Below are 19521 nucleotides of genomic sequence, written 5' to 3'. Positions count from 1 at the left end.
TTAAAAAATGATAACTACACAAAATTACTTACAGAAATCAAAAAAGATTTAGCAATGTGGAATAACCTGAAAATATCATTTCTTGGAAGAGTGGCAACAATTAAGATGAATATCTTACCTAAGGTTTTATTTCTCTTCCAGGTAATTCCAATAAATCCAGGGGGAATCTTCTTTAAAACTTTGACAAATTTAGTTAAAAAATTTATATGGCAAGGGAAAAAAGCTAGGATAAAAATAAATTGTCTAGAAGATATCAAAGAAAGAGGAGGTTTTGGCCTTCCAAATTGAAAATTATACTACCAGGCTGCCGCATTAACTTGGGTTAGAGATTGGATAACGTTAGAGAACAACAGAACATTAAACCTTGAAGGACATGATCTTATGCTTGGATGGCACGCATTTATATGGTATGACAAGGAAAAAAACCACTCATATTTTAAAAGACATACATTAAGGAAGTATTTATTAGAGGTATGGAAAGACATAAGGAAAAATCACTTTTTAAGTATCCCAGAGTGGCTTGCCCCCCTAGAAGCAATAACACATCCGAAGTCTATAAAAGACAAGAAAATATCTTTTAGATATAAAGAATTACTAAATGACCAGATGAAGTTAAAATCTAGAATTAAATTACAAGAAGAAGGGATAATAATAGATTGGTGGCATTATGCCCAGATTCGATCTCGATACCAGAAGGATAAAACTTCTTATATTTTCAATAAAAGTAAAAATTTGTTAAGTACTCTAATTACTACTAATCCAACAAAAATGATAGGTAAAATATATAAATTCCTCATTGCTCATAAAAATATAGAGTTGACTTTAAAAGATACTATGATAAGATGGTGCAGAAATATTGGCAAGGAAATAGATATTGATACATGGGAGAAAGTTTGGATTAATAACTGGAAAATGACTAAATCAGTCTCTTTAAAAGAAAATCAAATCAAAATGTTTTATAGGTGGCATCTCCCACCAAATAGGATAGCAAAAATGTTTCCTAAAACATCCCCACTATGCTGGAAATGCAAGAATGAAATAGGAACCTATTACCATCAATGGTGGACATGTGGTAAAGTTAAAATATATTGGAAGATGATAGAGAAAATAATAAAAGAAATAGTAAAGCAAGATATAGAAAATACCCCGGAATTTTACCTATTAGGAATCACTAATCAGACTTACAAGAAAGAAATTCTTTATTTAATTATACACATACTAACTGCGGCTAGAATAATATATGCGCAAAACTGGAAGGGGGAAGAAATCCCCAAGGAAGAAGAAGTTATAGTTAAAATATTAGATTGCGCTGAAATGGACATGATGACAAGACGATTAAATGATCAAGAAGATACTAAATTCTATGAAACATGGAACAATGTTTATAAATGGATAGATAAGAGAAAATAAGATATGTAAATTTATTTTTAGTTAATCTTTTGAATTTGTTTTTACCTAGGCGATAATAATGTTAACACTAGTTTAAATGTATTTCTTGATGATTATGGTATAGTAGTTTATGTATAAGTAACATATTAACAAACTAAGAATTTTGGTTTATATACGTATAATAGATAAAATTAGTTTAAATGTATTGTTTGATGATTATGGTATATTAGTTTACGTATAAGCAATATATAAAGAATTTTGGTTTATACACATATAGTATTTAAAGTTAGATTAAATGTATTGTTTGATGATTATGATATATCAGTTTACGCATAAGCAATATATTAAGAAATTTACTTTATATATGCATAATACTTAAGATTTTGAAAATTTTAACCCAAATTTATTAGACTTTTTAATATTTAACATATATTCAATTATGTATTCTTTTTCTGTATTTGAATTTATACTTTCAAGAGAAGCGGGGGAAATGCACCCCCACTTTATGTTTAATGTTTGTATGTGTGTTTGTTTATTTTAAGAAAAACCAATAAAAATCATTATTAAAAAAAAAAAAGGAAAAGGATGTGCGGGGGTATTTTGGGGCGTGCGCATGCTCACGCGTGCAGCTTACGGGGAACGGTGCCTTCTTCCCCACTTTCCTCCCTCACTTCCTTTTGCTTTCAGAGTGAGAGGGAAAACCAAATAAAAACAGGAAGGAGGCAAGGACAGAAAATGGTGCATGGCTGCAAAACAGGAGAAGGGCATTTTTCAGCCACTTTCTGGGACTGAAAAGTTGAGGGGACCCAAGCAGGGGCGGGTTCTAACTTACCTTGCCACTGGTTCGCTTCCTCGAGATGGTGACTGCACACACAGTGCTGGAAACTCAGCTTCTCCACATGCTCAGAAGAAAATAAAAATAAAAAATAAAACGAGGGCTGTGCCCATGGACCGACACTGACCAATCCGGTTCATTAACATCATCATGACATCACCAGTGGGTCGCTATCGGTTTGGGTGAACCGGTCCAAGCTAGGAGGGACCCATCCCTGCTCTGGACTCACAACTGCTGCTGGAGGAGCAGTTGTTTATCTGTGGCTAGCTGGCTTGGCACAGAGTCACCTCCTCCCATTTGTTCATGGTCCCTCACTACTTGGTCCCTTCATAATTGCACTCATGTAATGAGCTGTATATCGAGTCTTCCTTTGGCTATCATGCTGCATGGACTTTTGGGTTTTTTCTCAGGTTTAAAATAAGGTCGTCACTTTTCAAACCATGAATAACACAGAGCCAGGATACTTGCAAGGCCTCTCTCTGTCTGAGACAGATAAGAATGGGTGTCTCCGGGTCCCCTCGCTTAGACATCACCCAGTGAGACCATAGCTGCCCCTGCCAAGTGGTAAGAGGATTTTCTATGACATTCAGCATCCCCCCTTCATCCCCTTATTGGGTGAAATGGACTCGTCAAACAGTTGGTTCTTCCTCTAACGTATAGGGTAAGTTGAGACTAGAATTCAGAATGTGTGGAGGGAGAATGATTTTGTTGGTATGATACGCTGCACGGTTTGTGATTACTATCATTTTGTTGGCTTTTATATTTTATTCTTAAGCACTGACCCGTCCAGGAATGTTGGGCATAAGATGGGTGTCCACATTAGTCTCCTAAATAAAAAGAAGGGATTACTATGGTGTGATCTGCTGCCCAAGAACAAAATCAAGCCGATCCCAATGAATGAGGAATTTGCATTCAGCTGACTAGGAAGGGAACGGGGAATAAATCTCTTTGATTGAAACAGTTTGAGTGTAACAGAAGATGGAGGCAGTTGGGAACTTCTGGGACCTCACATCATTCAGGCAATCCAACCCTGATGTGACCTGAGTTAGATCCTCCAGAGAGATTTTCCCTCAACAATGTGGCTGTTGGGAGGGACTATGCAGATTCCCTCCTACTTGGCATGATCACCTCAGTTGTGGGCTTTTCCCTTGGGAGCAAAGAAAAAAGAAGTTGGAGGACAACACACAGTAAGGACTGAAGTCTCACTTTCTGGCATTGCCATTTTGCCAGCTATGAACAAGCTGGAAGAACAGAAATTATCAGGGCAAAGCAAAGGAATGATTACCCAGAGGGAGAGACCTTTTTGTGGTGTTCTTAGAAAAGACTAGTATGGAGGCATTTTTAAAAATAATAAATGATAAACTATTAAAACCTGTTTGAATATTTTTCACTTTCAACTCCTTGTCATCTTCCTGGCTCAGGAAACAGATCTCCACTCCATATTCTCAAATTCATCTCTGCATCACTAGGAATAGGATGGGCAGGAACTGCTACAAAACCCTCCAGTCCAGCATCTGAATTTCCAGGGTTTTTTCCTGAGTTTAGTCATTGATGTCAATGATGGTAGAGGTGGCTGCTATGTTCCCAGGACCCCTTCTGCTAGCACAACTCTCTGAAGTGGTGATGTTATAGACCAAAATATTTGATTCCTTACCTCTGTTTGTTGGTCTTGATGCTTGTCTAGAATTTCCCACAAGGCCCAAACAGAATGATTGGGAGGGGGGGAGGTTCCCACCTCTGACAGAGTGCACTATTTTATGGTGCTGAAAAGTTGCCCCAAGAAATCTCTTTGGATTTGCGCAGAGGAAAGTTCTTTCTTAAGATCAGGTATGGGGTTACGGAGGCTCGCAGCTGGCAACTGACTGCGGGTTAGTCACAAAATATATAAATAAAATAAAATAAATAAATCCAATTGAGAGAAAAAACCTCGGACAAGAAACTTGAAAACAACTTTTTCTCTTTGGTGAGACAACCTAGATTCAATCCAGGATGACCCTTTTATTGAAAGCAGACACAAAAAGGCAGGCTTCTATGATGCTACATTTCACATGGGTCTGTTACACCAATTCAAACTCATAACGTATTAAGCGTACAAAATATAACCAATAAAAATCACACAACCTGGGCTACATTTCAAAGTGCTGATTCATGAGAAAAAGAAAGCGAGAGCGAGAGAAAGGTCCCATCAGCCCACCTAGTGATATATAACGTTTGCACTTTTCTTAGGCTAGCAGCAAAGAAGGCAAGACAAGAGTGCTGGGAAGGAGAATGTTGCTAGAGAAACTGGGTCATCATACGTGTCATGCTCAAGGTCTATGCTTTTCGCACGCACATTCCAAGACACTAGTTCCCGCGTTCCCACAATCAGGAATTCCTTTGACCTGCTTGAGCTCTTTTCCCCTTGCAGGTAGGTAGGATAATTTCAATTGTGGGATGAAATCCTGTCAGCTTTTAAATGGATCCTACTGATCTTTTTAGAAAAACCTTCGATGAAATGTTGTTTTGAGTGGTGGGATCAGATAGGATGCAGTTGTCCTTCTTCCTGCATAAGGAAACTGGCATCCTGCCAAACACATTCCTTGCTATAGTTAAAGTTAATTTGACTTTCATTTGAAAAAAAGTGGAAATTTTTCCAGATTTATCCTGATCTGAAAATGCCCAGCATAATCGCCAGCACATTTTTGGGGCCCCGCCCATCTGCTCTGTGCACAGGATTAATTGCCATTGTTTTGGGGTAGGACTAACTTTTCTTCCAGGGTCTCTGGTGGAGAAGGGATGTCCCAACTGCGTGAGATCTAGCCCTACCTGGCTGGCTCTTTAAGACCAAGAAAGCGGCCCTCTTGCAGGTCTAAATTGGGGTCCCCAACGAGATGAATTCTGTTTTAGCTCAGGGGTTGGAGAGAATCCGCCCAATGGAACAAGGCAGAAATGGACCTTTTGGGGGCCTTTTGGTAAGAATCTGCCTTCAAACTACTGAGTGCCACAAGATCCATCCAAGATGTGCCTTTGACTAGATTGAAACAGCCACCTCACCTTCCAGCTGATAGGCCATCGGAAGTCGGGGCAGATCCGAACTCAAACTTGGTATCTCTGAATCCCACTCACTTTCGCGAGGGATCCCTCAACCTCTCACTCCTGGTTTCCACCAGGGAGCTCCTAGCAGCATTGCCAGCAGTGTCTTTCCTACAGAGAAATCATCCAGGCCACTGATTGTCCATGGAGAAGACCAAGGCACCCCCACACTTGCTTGGCATGCTGGGAAGATATCTTAAAGACAAGATTCCATCCTGAGCACCCATTTTTCCCAAAATCACTGATTCAAGTGGAAAAGAAGCCTTAAAGGAGGGCTCTTTAAACTTAGCAACTTTAAGACTGGACTCCCCCTGGACGTTGCGCACAGGAATTGTCATGACTTTCAGCCGGTCCTGGGGCTGCTATTGATGCGCAGTGGCAACCCATTCCTGAGTACAGGGTCTCCAACCTTGGCAACTTTTAAGACTTGTGGACTTCAACTCCTAGAACTCCTCAGTCAATTTCAACTCTGGGAGGTGAAGTCCGCAAGTCTTAAAGTTGCCAAGGTTGGAAACTTCTGGTCTAGTATAGCTGTTGGAGGTTAGGCTAACTCTAATGTTCCCCTTCTCTGTCTTTGTCTGTCTCTTTCTTTCTTTCTTTTTCTCTCTCTCTCTCTCTCTCTCACACACACACACACAAAATCACAAATTGTACAGTAGAATTTTAATAACTAATAAATCTAACTGGCACGCATAGTTATGTCCTTCTTCCACATCTGCAGGAATCCCAAAGTTTCTCTTCCTAGCTAGTACTTCAGTGGGAAGGAGATAGATGCAGTGATGGGCTACCAAAATTTTTACTACCACACTGTGGGCGTGGCTTATGCATTTTGTTTCAACATCTTTCAGTGCAAATTGGGTATTCTGGGGGTGGAGTTCCATTTTTGCTACCCCACTGCGTCCCACCCCCCGTCCGGGCAGTAGCCCACCCCTGATTATCTACTACATAAAGTGTATGTACACACACGCACACACAGCTCTTCTTCACTGGAGATAGGTGAACGTTATTACAGGTAATCCTCAACTTGTTACAGTTTGTTTAGTGATCCTATGGAAAGCTAGCACACAACCCTGTCTTAGAAGAATGAAATATTTGGAGAAATATTTAAAAGGTAGAATATTATATTTCCCTAAAGGAGAAACATGCTCTTGGAAAACAGCCCCCACCTTTCTTAATAGCCCCAGCAGGACTGGACCAGCCTATCTACAAGACAAAAGACCTTCAGCCTCAGTGATGCGATTAGCCCTCACGAAAGATCTAAACGAGGGCAAAATCATTCAGCCGCAATAGGACAAGCCCCTTCATTTCATTAGCAAGCTTCAACCATGCCTGAGACTCAGATAACTTACAAAGTTAACTATGACTGCTGCATAACCTGGGAGTCTGACAAGCCAACAGAATACATTTCTTGCACAGGAACAGGAAGCTTAAGGGCAAGGCCCAAGAGAGGGTATAAATACCTCAATCTCTCTCCTCCATATGTTGCCCAGGACCTCAAACCCATGTGGTCCTGTTCACCAATAAACCATCTTTCCAATCAGCCTCCATGTTTCCAGTGTCTTTCTCCCCACTTGGAACTGAACCATCTGGATACAGTATTTTGCAGGGGGAAAAACACGCTGGGACATGCACACCGCATGCAAGAGAACCAAAGCTGCGGGTGCAGCACTCCGGTAGCTTTGATAATCGCAATCTGGCCCTGATTATGTCCACATGCCCATCACATCCCACACTGACTTCATGTTGGGGAAGTAGGGCAGTCCATGGCTACCTGCTTATTCGAATGTAACCACATTTTGTGGGTGGGGACACTAGGTTGACATTTGAAAAACAGGCTGGTTGCAAAATATCCATTTCTGACACAGAATTCACTCTCATGTTCCATCAGCTGCAGCAAAACATTCTTGTTTGAGGGATACATTCTCATGACATCACCTCCATCTCATTTCACTCTTTTTCTAGAAACTAAACAGACGATTTTAATCTCTTTTTACCAAGTTGGCAGGCACTGTTACCTATAAGCTGCGCGGGTGCGCGCCCGCGCAGCCATTAAAAACCCTCTGCGCAGAAACATTTGAAGTGGCGCAAAGCCACGCAGTCCCAGATCACTCACTTCTCCAGCCAGCAAAGCCGGCTGCCCGGGAAAGCGGACGCTTTTTAAACATGTGGTGGCACGTAGAACCATATCAGAAGGTACACAAGACATTGCCCTATGTCAGCTCCAGTGCGTGTGTGTGCGTTGGCCATCTGAGGCTAGGCTAGGCTAGGCTAGGGCTAGGGCTGGGCAGGGGCTCTAGGGCTGGGGCTGGGGCTGGTTTCCTGTTCTGTCCTGAGGGACTGATGTCATGTTACCTCATTACAGTTTCATATTGGTCATTTACTTTCATATTCAAAATCCATTCACACTACAAGAAGTCTTCACTTTTGTTCTTCATGTTTTACTATAGTTTTTTGATGTACCCAATTCTCAATGACTTCAACTTACTTCTATGTCTCTGACTGGCCTACTTACTTATTTATTTTTGCCCTTCTCTGCAGACTCAGGGTGGCTCACAACAAAATAGGTACAAAAATACAATGCATAAGAAATCCAAATTTAAAAATCAGATCTAAACCCCCAATACATTAAAACAAGAATACACACTCATCCCATGTAGATTCCAATCCGTTGGCCGGAGCTAGGCATCACACTCAACGGCCCCAAGCCTGCTGGCAAAGGTGAGTTTTGAAAGCCTTGCGGAAGGCCAGGAGGGTGGGGTCAGTACGAATTCCTGGAAGGAGTTGATTCCAGAGAGCCAGGGATGCCAGAGAAGGCTCGTCTAATAGGCCCTGCCAGGCGGCATTGCCTAGCTGACGGGACCTGGAGAAGGCAAACTCTGTGAGACCTAACCAGCCCCAACTCTCACTTCAACTTGGACAAAAGCATATTATTATGTCTTCTGCCGGGCTTCTCGTTGCGAGCCCCCAATTAAGTCCAAAAAGAGAAATTCAAACACAGATGTTTGTAAAGGAACTATTATTATTATATTATATTATATTATATTATTATTATAATTATGCATACTTATTTTCTCCTCAGCCAACAACATGGCATGATTTGCATTCAAAAATACACATCTATTCATGTTGCCAATCAAACACTTTTAACATGAGAAACATTTGTTATTAAGCATTCAGGGGGATATGACGTTATTCCCTCAATGTTGAAAAATTTGCTATGGAAGAAGGTTTAAAGTATACATGAAAAGTGATATGGAGGAGATTTTGAGAAAATTGAAACATTATGATCTAATTAATTTGATGTGATTAAGAATAGTAACAGGCTAAAATGTATATTGGCTAACAGTTTTCTTTCTTTCTTGTCATATAAGGAATTGGAATAATTATTTTTTGTTCAGCTGTCAAATGGTAAGGAGGTGGCATTGGTTAATCTATGTATACCGAAATTGCAAAAATGATATACTATAATGTAACTTAAAATTAATGGTATCTTTTTTTCTATACACATGATTAGAGAAGGAAAATTTAAAAAAAATTACCCCCCCAAAAGAAAAATTTACTAGCCTTTCCATTTATTATCACGCTTATTTCCATCCTATACTGTTCTCATCGCACTCAGTAGCCAAACCTTTGCCTCTAAATGCAGTCCTCATTTAATGACCATTTATTTATTAACAGTTTAGGGTTATAATGAATAAGAGGATTTATGACTGGTCCTCAAGGTAGCAGTCATTGCAGTGTTCTTGCAATGAAATTACAATTGGGTGCTTGGCGCACAATTATGAGAGTTACAGCATCCTGCAATCCAGGGGGCGGGTTCTGAGTTTTTTTGCTGCTAGTTCACTCCTTGCTGTGCGGGCGCTTCACACACGCATGCATAGTGCTAAAAAAACCAGCTTACGCGCATGCACAGAAGCAAAAAATAAGATGACAGAACCTGTGGCACCGAGAACTGGAGAAAAGGAGAGGAGAAGAGGAGGAAAGTAGGGAGAGGAGGAAATGAAAGAGGAAAGAAGGAAGGATAGTTTTGATTGTAAACGGGGGATAAAATTAATTTTAAAAATTAATTGAGCTGGTATTTTAGAAATAGGCTAAATTCGGATCCCCCATCAGAATCAAAACTGCTGAAACCATTTCAGAGGTGGGACTTTCAGCCAAAAAGCTGATGAGGTTATCATGTATATGAGGAGCCATGGCGATTCTAGGACAAAGGTTTGCCTTAATAGGATAAGTCATGAAACACTCATTGTGATAATTGACTGCTACATACATATATATATCCAAGATCCCAATCCTTGTGCTGAGGCGTTTAGTTGAGGAGTGGAGGAGTTGAGGAGTTGAGTTGAGTTGAGTTGAGTTGAGTGGAGGAGTGGAGGAGTGGAGGAGTGGAGGAGTGGAGGAGTGGAGGAGTGGAGGAGTGGAGGAGTGGAGGAGTGGAGGAGTGGAGGAGTGGAGGAGTGGAGGAGTGGAGGAGTGGAGGAGTGGAGGAGTGGAGGAGTGGAGGAGTGGAGGAGTGGAGGAGTGGAGGAGTGGAGGAGTGGAGGAGTGGAGGAGTGGAGGAATGGAGGAGCGGAGGAGCGGAGGAGCGGAGGGGCGGAGGGGCGGAGGGGCGGAGGAGCGGAGGGGCGGAGGGGCGGAGGGGCGGAGGAGCGGAGGGGCGGAGGGGCGGAGGAGCAGAGGAGCGGAGGAGCGGAGGAGCGGAGGGGCGGAGGGGCGGAGAGGTGGAGGGGTGGAGGGGCGGAGGGGTGGATGGGTGGAGGGGTGGAGGGGTGGACGTGCTGAGGATCTGAAGTGTGGAATTGCTGAAGTGCTAAGGCGTGAAAGACCTGAGGATCCTGGTAAGGACACGGTTTTGGAAGAATGACCCAGTGGGTCCCACTTTTAGAGAAAGCACTGAGATGTCATTTCCCATCTTGCACCAAGCCTTGATGACACGTTTGCATTCAGCATTTAGTTTTTACATCGAAACTGAGAGGCAGACTTTTTGGTGAATGTCTATAAAATTCTGTTGCTAATCCTGTTGCCAATCTCCATTTTAAAGGCAGATAAATTATAGACTAAATATAGAATACCAAAAAGACATCTGCTATTTGTTGACCTGCATTCTGATCAAACTTTGGAGAAAAAAAGCTGCATATATAAATAGTTGAGCTTGTGATTCATATGAAGCTCTCATCACTATTGCAAATTTTGTTAAGGCAATTGTGATGTCACGCAACCTCACAAAAAGGGTACTGTGAGAAAGCAGCTTGTTGGCCTACTTTGGCAGATTGGCATTTGGGAACAAAGTGAGAACTTTTCCCACACACTAAATCAAAAACATTACCTCTAGAAATTGTTTTGAATATTTCGTGTCTGTTCTGCTATGAAAGAGAAAAATATTCTTTGAATTGAAAGGCTCTTCATGGGGAACATTCACAGCCAAGTACTATGATAGATCCATGATAGTTCAGCAGGTCCATGGTTACATCCCTTACACAGAAGGATTCACATTTTTAAAACTGTTGCATGACTGTTGATGTTTCCTTTTACAATCTGTTAATGTTTTATTTCACTTAGTTACCAAGTATTGCCTTTAGATAAGGCAAGCCACATATAAATAGAAAATGTGTTTCAGCAGACACTGAAGTCTGCAGGAGATACGCAGAAACTCCGCTGCTCTTGAGACTGAACTATTAGGCCGATGGGAGATGGTCTTTTCCTGCATCATCTCCAGAGTTTACAAGGCAGTCTTGAGGCAGCTGCATTTGGCTACAGCTCTGTCTTTATAAAATCCATAGAACACTTATTTTAGTATGGTCTTTAGGGGCCCATGTTGTTATGGTTTAGATTTTAATTTACCAGTCACATTTTTCATTATTGTGTCTATTCGTCTAGATCTTTTAGGACAGAAATATTATTTATTTGCTTATCTTTTTATGTTACTTATGTTCAACACCTGTCCTAAAGGAAAGGTAGCCAGATTTTAACATTGGTAAAGCAGGACACCATTGACCGGGGGTGTTTCTTGATTAAAAATTTGGTCTATATGGAGCAACAAAAAGTTTCATAGAACACAAAAATAGTATTGCAATATATATATTTTAATTTTAAGTACAATTTACAAATATAATACATTAAAAAGTTATGCATAGTATTATTTTATTCTTTGCCATATTTAATGCCATATAATGCTCGCTACTATTTCAGCCATTATTTTCTTCTTTATTTTCCTGTATGTTCTGGAACCTCAGAAAGAAAGCAGGTTTTTCAAGTTCCGTCCTAAGTAAAACTTCTTCCATATTTTTAATAGTTGTCATCCTGTTAGTTTCTGTTTCTTGCATTTTTGCCTCCATCTTTTCACTCTTCTCTTCTATTTCTTTTATTTTTGGCTCATTCTTTGATAATGTTTATTGAATAGACTCTATTTTCCCATCCATTTTGACTACTCTATCCTCTACTCTTTTAATATTACCCCTCATATCTTCCATGTTTTCTGTCATCTTTTCATAATTTTGATTGATTGATTGCTGCATCCTTACCATGGATTGGAATGTAGTCGCTGAAGACATCGACATTTTACTACATTCCAATACAAAACTGGCAAAAAGCCAGTTTTAAATTAAATATTTTAAATATTTCCAGAATATAACTCCAATTAACCATATACTTCTATTATATTTATTTAAACTATTTCAAAAAAGAGTTGCTATGTGTCAGGTTTGTCTATTAATATCTCTGCCTCTCAAATATTGAATAGTTAATGTAATTAAAAATTAAAGATCTAATAATTAATAATAATAACAAGCAAGCAATCTATCACTATAGTAGGTAATAAAGTAAATCAATCAATGACAGTTCATTTACAAAGCAATGTTAAATAAAGTAGCCAATAAATAGTTAAGTAATTTTGATTAATCAGGTTTGATCAGTATTTATATTAATTCTATATTTAATATGGAATCAATTGTAAATGAATATCAGAAGAGGAAAGAGAGAAATAGGAATTAGGATATACCTAGACAGTTTTACATTGATTATTAAATAAGATCAGTTTTGAACTCTTAATGTTATTAAGTTAGTTAAGAACCCAATTGTCTTCTAATTAATGTATCAGTCTGACCCAATCCTAAATTAATTCAACAATGTTCCTTATTGGTCGTCAAGTTGCTTATAGTTCTAATCCGTTTATATCCAAATTAATAAACCCGCTGAGCTGGTGATACTCCCTTTATTTTCAGCGTGGGGCTTCCAGTTTGCCTAGTCACCTCTAAGTCTTCTGTTCTTTCAACTTGCACAAAACTTCATATACATTCAAAAACACCACCTTGCCCTTTGCTATTCAAACAGCTCGTCCGGAATGATTCCCAAGTAGGTCTAAATCTGGTATTAGGAGGAGGGAGTCTGTGGCTGGTCTCCTATCTCTGAGCTCTGATTTCCGATCTCCAATCACCCGTCCGCCACTTCAACTCTTTCTCCTCACCCATCTTTCAAGTCCTCACTGTTCCTGATAAAATGCAATGACTGCTGCGTTGCGCCTTGGAACTCCCGATCAAATCAAATACAATCAAATCAATCCAACCAGACAGCATCAAGGGCTCCTCTCTCCAAGTCATTCTACTATTACCACCTCTCACTCCGAACCTTCCCACAAATCTGCAATCCCCATCCGTTTTAGTCCCTTATTTGGCTTATTTTGGCTGTTATTTCTTGCTTCCCTTTTAAGTGTCAGGTAGCTGCATCAGCTGTGTTTCTGAGGGTATTTCTCGCTCTCTGGGGGATCACCTTAACGCCACAGGAAGTTCCTCTTTAAGTTGTGGAGGCTCTCCAAGCTGCAACCAAAAAAGCTCAAAAGCAGAGAACAGACCTAGAGTTCACTGGAGGCTGCCCTGCCATGATGCGATGTCAAGTTGGAAGTAAAAAAAAAATAATCAGGACTTTTTAAAAATGCTGCGGGATGTGGGACAAATTGTTAAAAATTGGGACTGTCCTGCCAAAAGTGGGACATCTGGTCACCTTACCTAAAGGATCAGAGTAGAGGAATTAGAGGGGAAATATAATTTTAAAATTATGTGCTATTATGGACACTGTCTCAAGTTTAGATTCCAATTTTGGAAATAAAAATGTCAAGGCTGTTCTGCATTCTCACCTATTACTTTGTCTTCTAGTTTCCATTACTGATTTTGCGATGGAAAACAATTTGTTGACAAAATTAAGAGAAAAGATGAAACGTCTCGAAAGGGAGGTAAGAGAAAACATTTGTTCATACGCTGTCACAGTAAATGTGTGATGGAACATATAGAAATTTTAGGCAGGTAGCTAGGTAGCTAGGTAGGGATAGATAGATAGTATAGAGAGAGAGAGAGAGAGAGAGAGACAGACAGACAGTCAATCAGACAGACATATAGATAGAAAGAACAGTAGGTAGTTGGAGAAACACAGATAGACAGACAGATAGAATATGAATTGTGATTTCTGTTTATCCTCAGTTGACCATTTTGGTTTTTGTTTTGACCTTTGAAATACATAGTTAGCTTGCATTAGCAACCCAAGAAAGCCAGTTTGGTATCGTGGTTAAGGCATCACCCTGCGCACCCAGTGACCGACATTCCTTGCCCCACTTTAGGCACAAAGCCAAGTGGGTGACCCTGACCCAGTCACCTTTTCTTCCCCTAGAAAGGAGGCAACATCAAACCACTTCTGAAAAATCTTGTTAGGAAAACAGCAGGAACTCATCCAACCGAGAAGAAACTGGACTTTCCCTTTCCTTTGCTTGGGTTTTTTTTGAAAATATTTAGACCATAATCCAAGAAGTTTCTTCAGTTTTGGAAGAATAGTAAAATGTTATTTTTTTCAGTAGTGGGAATTTCCAGGCATGTGTCAAAGATTAGATGGCAGAGATATAGTTGGTACCCCAGATTTGAAGAGGAAACAATGTTTAATATCATTTAGAATTGTTGATAGAAAAATTAGTGTCTTTAATCACTGTCAATTTGCTTTTTAAAAATAGGGTATTTTGTCTCCGGATGAAGAAAGTTCGAGACTTCCTCTTCTGGCACAAAGACATGCTGAGGTATATAATGTATACTTGCAGCTCACCTTAGAATATAATTATGAGAAAAATGAAAATAAATGATTTTTTCACAATTGGTAATGGTTCATAATGCATGTGCAGCATATTTTATGTAGTATATATATTCGCTTTATATTTCTATTGCATATATGAAATCCATACACACATCTATACAGACTAGTTTATTTGTAATTTCTGTAAAAGAATGGCAATTATCAGAGCTGATGCTAATTCTTGGTCGGTTCCTTCGTTGCTACATTAGCTAGCTTCTTTGGCCACATACAATACCAATAGCAGTGAAATAAAATTTAGATGATTCATAATTGTTTACATTTCCTAAAGAAATTAACTAAGACTACTTTTTTTTCTAGCCCACCATAAAGTTGCGTTCCCATCAGGTAAGCAATCTAGTACATAAGGAACCTGTTGAGTGTGCATGACTGAGACATAGTTCATATCATAAAAAGAGGGGGGAAAGCCCAATGTGACTAATTGGGTAGTGAGGGGTAGCAAGTGGGCTGCTACGGAAATATATTCCTGACTTATGATCTATTTTGGCTTCTCTAGATTTTTCAGACAAAAGCGCAAAGTTCAGATGCTGATTTGACGAGAGTGAAGGAGCAGAATTATATGTAAGTCTTCACATAGTTCATCAAATCTTTGCACAATCCTATTAATTTTACCCTGTCTGTATGACATTCATAATTTCATAAGGTATTTTTAATGTGTATTTAATAAAAAATGAATAAAAAGGTTGATAATTCAAGTTAAAAAAAAACCTGGGGGCTAATTTCTCTCTGGTCTTCATTATTTGCAGCATGACAATGAAAATTTCGAAACTGTTAACGGAAAAACAAGAATTAGAAATAAAAAATAATGAACTTTTTGAGGAAAATAAGAAACTTTGCCAAGAAAAAAATGAAATTTGTGAAGACTTTGAAGAAAAGTTGAGGAGGTGAGAAAATTTTAGATAGCAACCCTGACTTTCTCGTTGTTTCTTCAATATTTCAATTAGTTTTAATTTTAAACAAGTTTTACAATTTGAGTAAAAAAAACCTAAGGGGGCTAACTTCACTCTGCTCTTGATATTTTACAGGAAAATTACTTCAGAGAAAGAAGACGAGATTCAAAAAATTATAAAAGAAAAGGAAACCCTCAGCTCAAAAATTCAAAAATGTGCCATGGAGAAAATAGACCTCCTCCATGAAAATAATGATTTAAAAGAAGAACTGCGTAGGTGAGAAATTTTTATTTTTATTTTATTTATTTTATTAATTGGATTTATATGCCGCCCCTCTCTAAGGACTCGGGGTGGCTTACAACATATAAAAACAAATACAATACAAATACAATAGCAAATCCAATTAAATTAAAACTATAGAGACAATCTAAAACCCCCAATTATATTAAAAATCAGTCATACCCATTCAAACAACAGCCATACAAACATTTGGTCGGCCAGGGGGACTGAGATCTAATTGCCCCAAGCCTGGTGGCATAAATGAAGTGGGGGGGGCAGAGCGAATCTCCAGGGGGAGCTGATTCAGGAGCCCCCACAAAAAAGGCTCTTCACCTACGCACCACCAAACGACATTGTCTAGTTGATGGGACCTGGAGAAGGCCAACTCTGTGGGATCTCACCAATTGCTGGGATTGATGCGTCAGAAGGCGGTCCCACAAGTACCGCCAAGTACCGATGCCATGTATGGCTTTATAGGTCATTACCAACACTTTGAATTGTGTCCAGAAACCAATCAGCAACCAATGCAATCCACGTAGTGTTGGAGAAAGAGGGGCATGTCTAGGAATGCCCATGACCATTTGCACGGCCACATTTTGCACAATTTTAATTTTCCAAACACTCTTCAAAGATAGCCCCATGTAGAGAGCATTGCAGTAGTTGAATCTCAAGGTGATAAAGGCATGAGCGACTGTGAGTAGAGACTCCCGGTCCAAATAAGGCCAAATAAGGAGGATTGAAGCCTTGAAATCAAGCCGTAGCAGAAAATGATCTGACCATGACAAAGGCAACATATTTAAGACCCTTAATTTCAGATCATTGCTCAACTGCTCTGTGGGGAATACCATGTCAGGAGCATGCCCCCCTCATGAGTTGCACCCTAAATTACTTCAGTCAGGTCCAACTCCTGCACCAATCCAGAGGATTCTCCGAGCAACAGGTTAATGTCCACCAAGACAATAAGCTTGGGGAACTCCACTGCCAGCCCAGCTACCTCCTTGAGTAGCGCAGGCAGGGCTGTTGACATGCAGCTGGGAGGCACATGAGCAACAAGCCCAACTGAACCCCTAGGTCCAACTTCACAAAGAGGGACTCACAATCCGTAATCTCAGGAGCAGCGAGCCTGCGTAGGCTGAAGGTCTTTTTCACTATAATAGCCACTCATCCCCCCACCTTACCTGGGGTCGTGGCTGGTGCCACACCTGCAACCCAGCTGGGCACATTTCAGAGAGAGGGACTCCTCCTTCTGGGCCCAGCCAGATCTCAGTAACACATGTCAGGTCAGCCTCCTCATCTAGGAGTAAATCCTGGATGAAGGGAGCTTTATTTACAACTGACCTGGCATTGAATATCAACAGCCTGAGCCTAGGGTCCGAGATTCGCTTGTCGCCAGTACCCCAAGCTAAGCTCATGGGGCCAGAACAAGGGATTGCTTTCAAGCAGCGAGCTCTTGTTCCCCGAGAGCCGCCTACCCCATGTCTCCCAACATATATGCCTTTCCCCAGCAAAACCGGGATATTCCGGCCCTGTGCCACCCTAGATATGGGCTCCTCCACTCCTCCCACCTCTATATTGCAAGAGGGCTAATATCTCTCTGGTCCTTATTATGTTACAGGAAAACGGTAGCATTGGAAAATTTTACAATAGAAAAAGAACAAATGAAAAGGAAAATCGAGAAACTCAAGCGTGTATGTGCTGAAGTGCTAAGGCGTGAAAGACCTGAGGATTCTGGTAAGGACACAGTTTTGGAAGAATGACCCAGTGGGTCCCACTTTTAGAGAAAGCACTGAGATGTCATTTCCCATCTTGCACCAAGCCTTGATGACACGTTTGCATTCAGTATTTAGTTTTTACATCGAAACTGAGAGGCAGACTTCTTGGTGAATGTATATAAAATTCTGTTGCTAATCCTGTTGCCAATCCCCATTTTAAAGGCAGATAAATTATAGACTAAATATAGAATACCAAAAAGACATCTGCTATATGTTGACTATTTGGAAATAAAAATGTCAAGGCTGTTCTGCATTCTCACCTATTACTTTGTCTTCTAGTTTCCATTACTGATTTTGAGATGGAAAACAATTTGTTGACAAAATCAAGAGAAAAGATGAAACATCTCCAAAAGGAGGTAAGAGAAAACATTTGTTCATATGCTGTCACAGTAAATGTGTGATGGAACATATAGAAATTTTAGGCAGGTAGTTAGGTAGCTAGGTAGGGATAGATAGGATAGATAGATAGATAGATAGATAGATAGGATAGATAGATAGATAGATAGATAGATAGATAGATAGATAGATAGATAGATAGATAGATAGAGACAGTCAGACAGACATATAGATAGAAAGAACAGTAGGTAGTTGGAGAAACACAGATAGACAGACAGATAGAATATGAATTGTGATTTCTGTTTATCCTCAGTTGACCGTTTAGGTTTTTGTTTTGACCTTTGAAATACATAGTTAGCTTGCATTAGCAACCCAAGAAAGCCAGTTTGGTATCGTGGTTAAGGCATCACCCTGCGCACGCAGAGACTGACATTCCTTGCCCCACTTTAGGCACAAAGCCAAGTGGGTGACCCTGACCCAGTCACCTTTTCTTCCCCTAGAAAGGAGGCAACACCAAACCACTTCTGAAAAATCTTGTTAGGAAAATAGCAGGAACTCATCCAACCGAGAAGAAACTGGACTTTCCTTTTTCTTTGCTTGGTTTTTTTTTGAAAATTTTTAGACCGTAATCCAAGAAGTTTCTTCAGTTTTGGAAGAATAGTAAAATGTTATTTTTTTCAGTAGTGTGAATTTCCAGGCATGTGTCAAAGATTAGATGGCAGAGATATAGTTGGTACCCCAGATTTGAAGAGGAAACGATGTTTAACATCAACCCAAGTCATTTAGAATTGTTGATAGAAAAATTAGTTTCTTTAATCACTGTCAATTTGCTTTTTAAAAATAGGGTATTTTGTCTCCGGAAGGAGACATCGTCTTCTGGCACAAAGACATGCTGAGGTATATAATGTATACTTGCAGCTCACCTTAGAATATAACTATGAGAAAAATGAAAATAAATGATTTTTTCACAATTGGTAATGGTTAATAATGCATGTGCAGCATATTTTATGTAGTATATATGTTCGCTTTATATTTCTATTGCATATATGAAATCCATACACACATCTATACAGACTAGTTTATTTGTAATTTCTGTAAAAGAATGGCAATTATCAGAGCTGATGCTAATTCTTGGTCGGTTCCTTCTTTGCTACATTAGCTAGTTTCCTTGGCCACATACAATACCAATAGCAGTGAAATAAAATTTAGATGATTCATAATTGTTTTGAACCACTGTGTTTTACATTTCCTACAGAAATTAACTAAGACTATTTTTTTTTCTAGTCCAGCATAAAGTTGCGTTCCCATCAGGTAAGCAATCTAGTACATAAGGAACCTGTTGAGTGTGCATGACTGAGACATAGTTCATATCATAAAAAGAGGGGGGAAAGCCCAATGTGACTAATTGGGTAGTGAGGGGTAGCAAGTGGGCTGCTACGGAAATATATTCCTCACTTATGATCTATTTTGGCTTCTCTAGATTGTTCACACAAAAGCGCAAAGATCAGATGCTGATTTGAATAGAGTGAGGGAGCAGATATATATGTAAGTCTTCACATAGTTCATCAAATCTTTGCACAATCCTCTTAAGTTCACCCTGTCTGTATGACATTCATAATTTCATAAGGTATTTTTAATGTGTATTTAATAAAAATTGAATAAAAAGGTTGATAATTCAAGTAAAAAAAAACCCTGGGGGCTAATTTCTCTCTGGTCTTCATTATTTGCAGGAAGACAAAGGACATTTCTAACCTGCTGACTGAAAAAAATGAATTAAAAATAAAAATAAATGAACTTCTTAAGGAAAATAAGAAACTTTCCCAAG

The 19521-nt window shown here is 39.6% G+C and overlaps 1 long non-coding RNA gene across 1 annotated transcript; it reads left to right on the top strand.

Moving 5' to 3' along the window:
- Positions 1 to 17670: 17670 nt before the first annotated feature.
- LOC139165808 (uncharacterized) lies at positions 17671 to 19242 on the top strand. Its single transcript, XR_011558815.1, has 3 exons — positions 17671 to 17716; positions 18981 to 19007; positions 19177 to 19242. It is a non-coding gene; the product is annotated as an uncharacterized lncRNA (long non-coding RNA).
- The last annotated feature ends 279 nt before the right edge of the window (positions 19243 to 19521 follow it).

Source organism: Erythrolamprus reginae, chromosome 3 (assembly GCF_031021105.1).
Source record: "Erythrolamprus reginae isolate rEryReg1 chromosome 3, rEryReg1.hap1, whole genome shotgun sequence".
Taxonomy (NCBI): Eukaryota; Metazoa; Chordata; class Lepidosauria; order Squamata; family Dipsadidae; genus Erythrolamprus; species Erythrolamprus reginae.
This window is presented reverse-complemented; position numbering and strand designations above follow the sequence as displayed.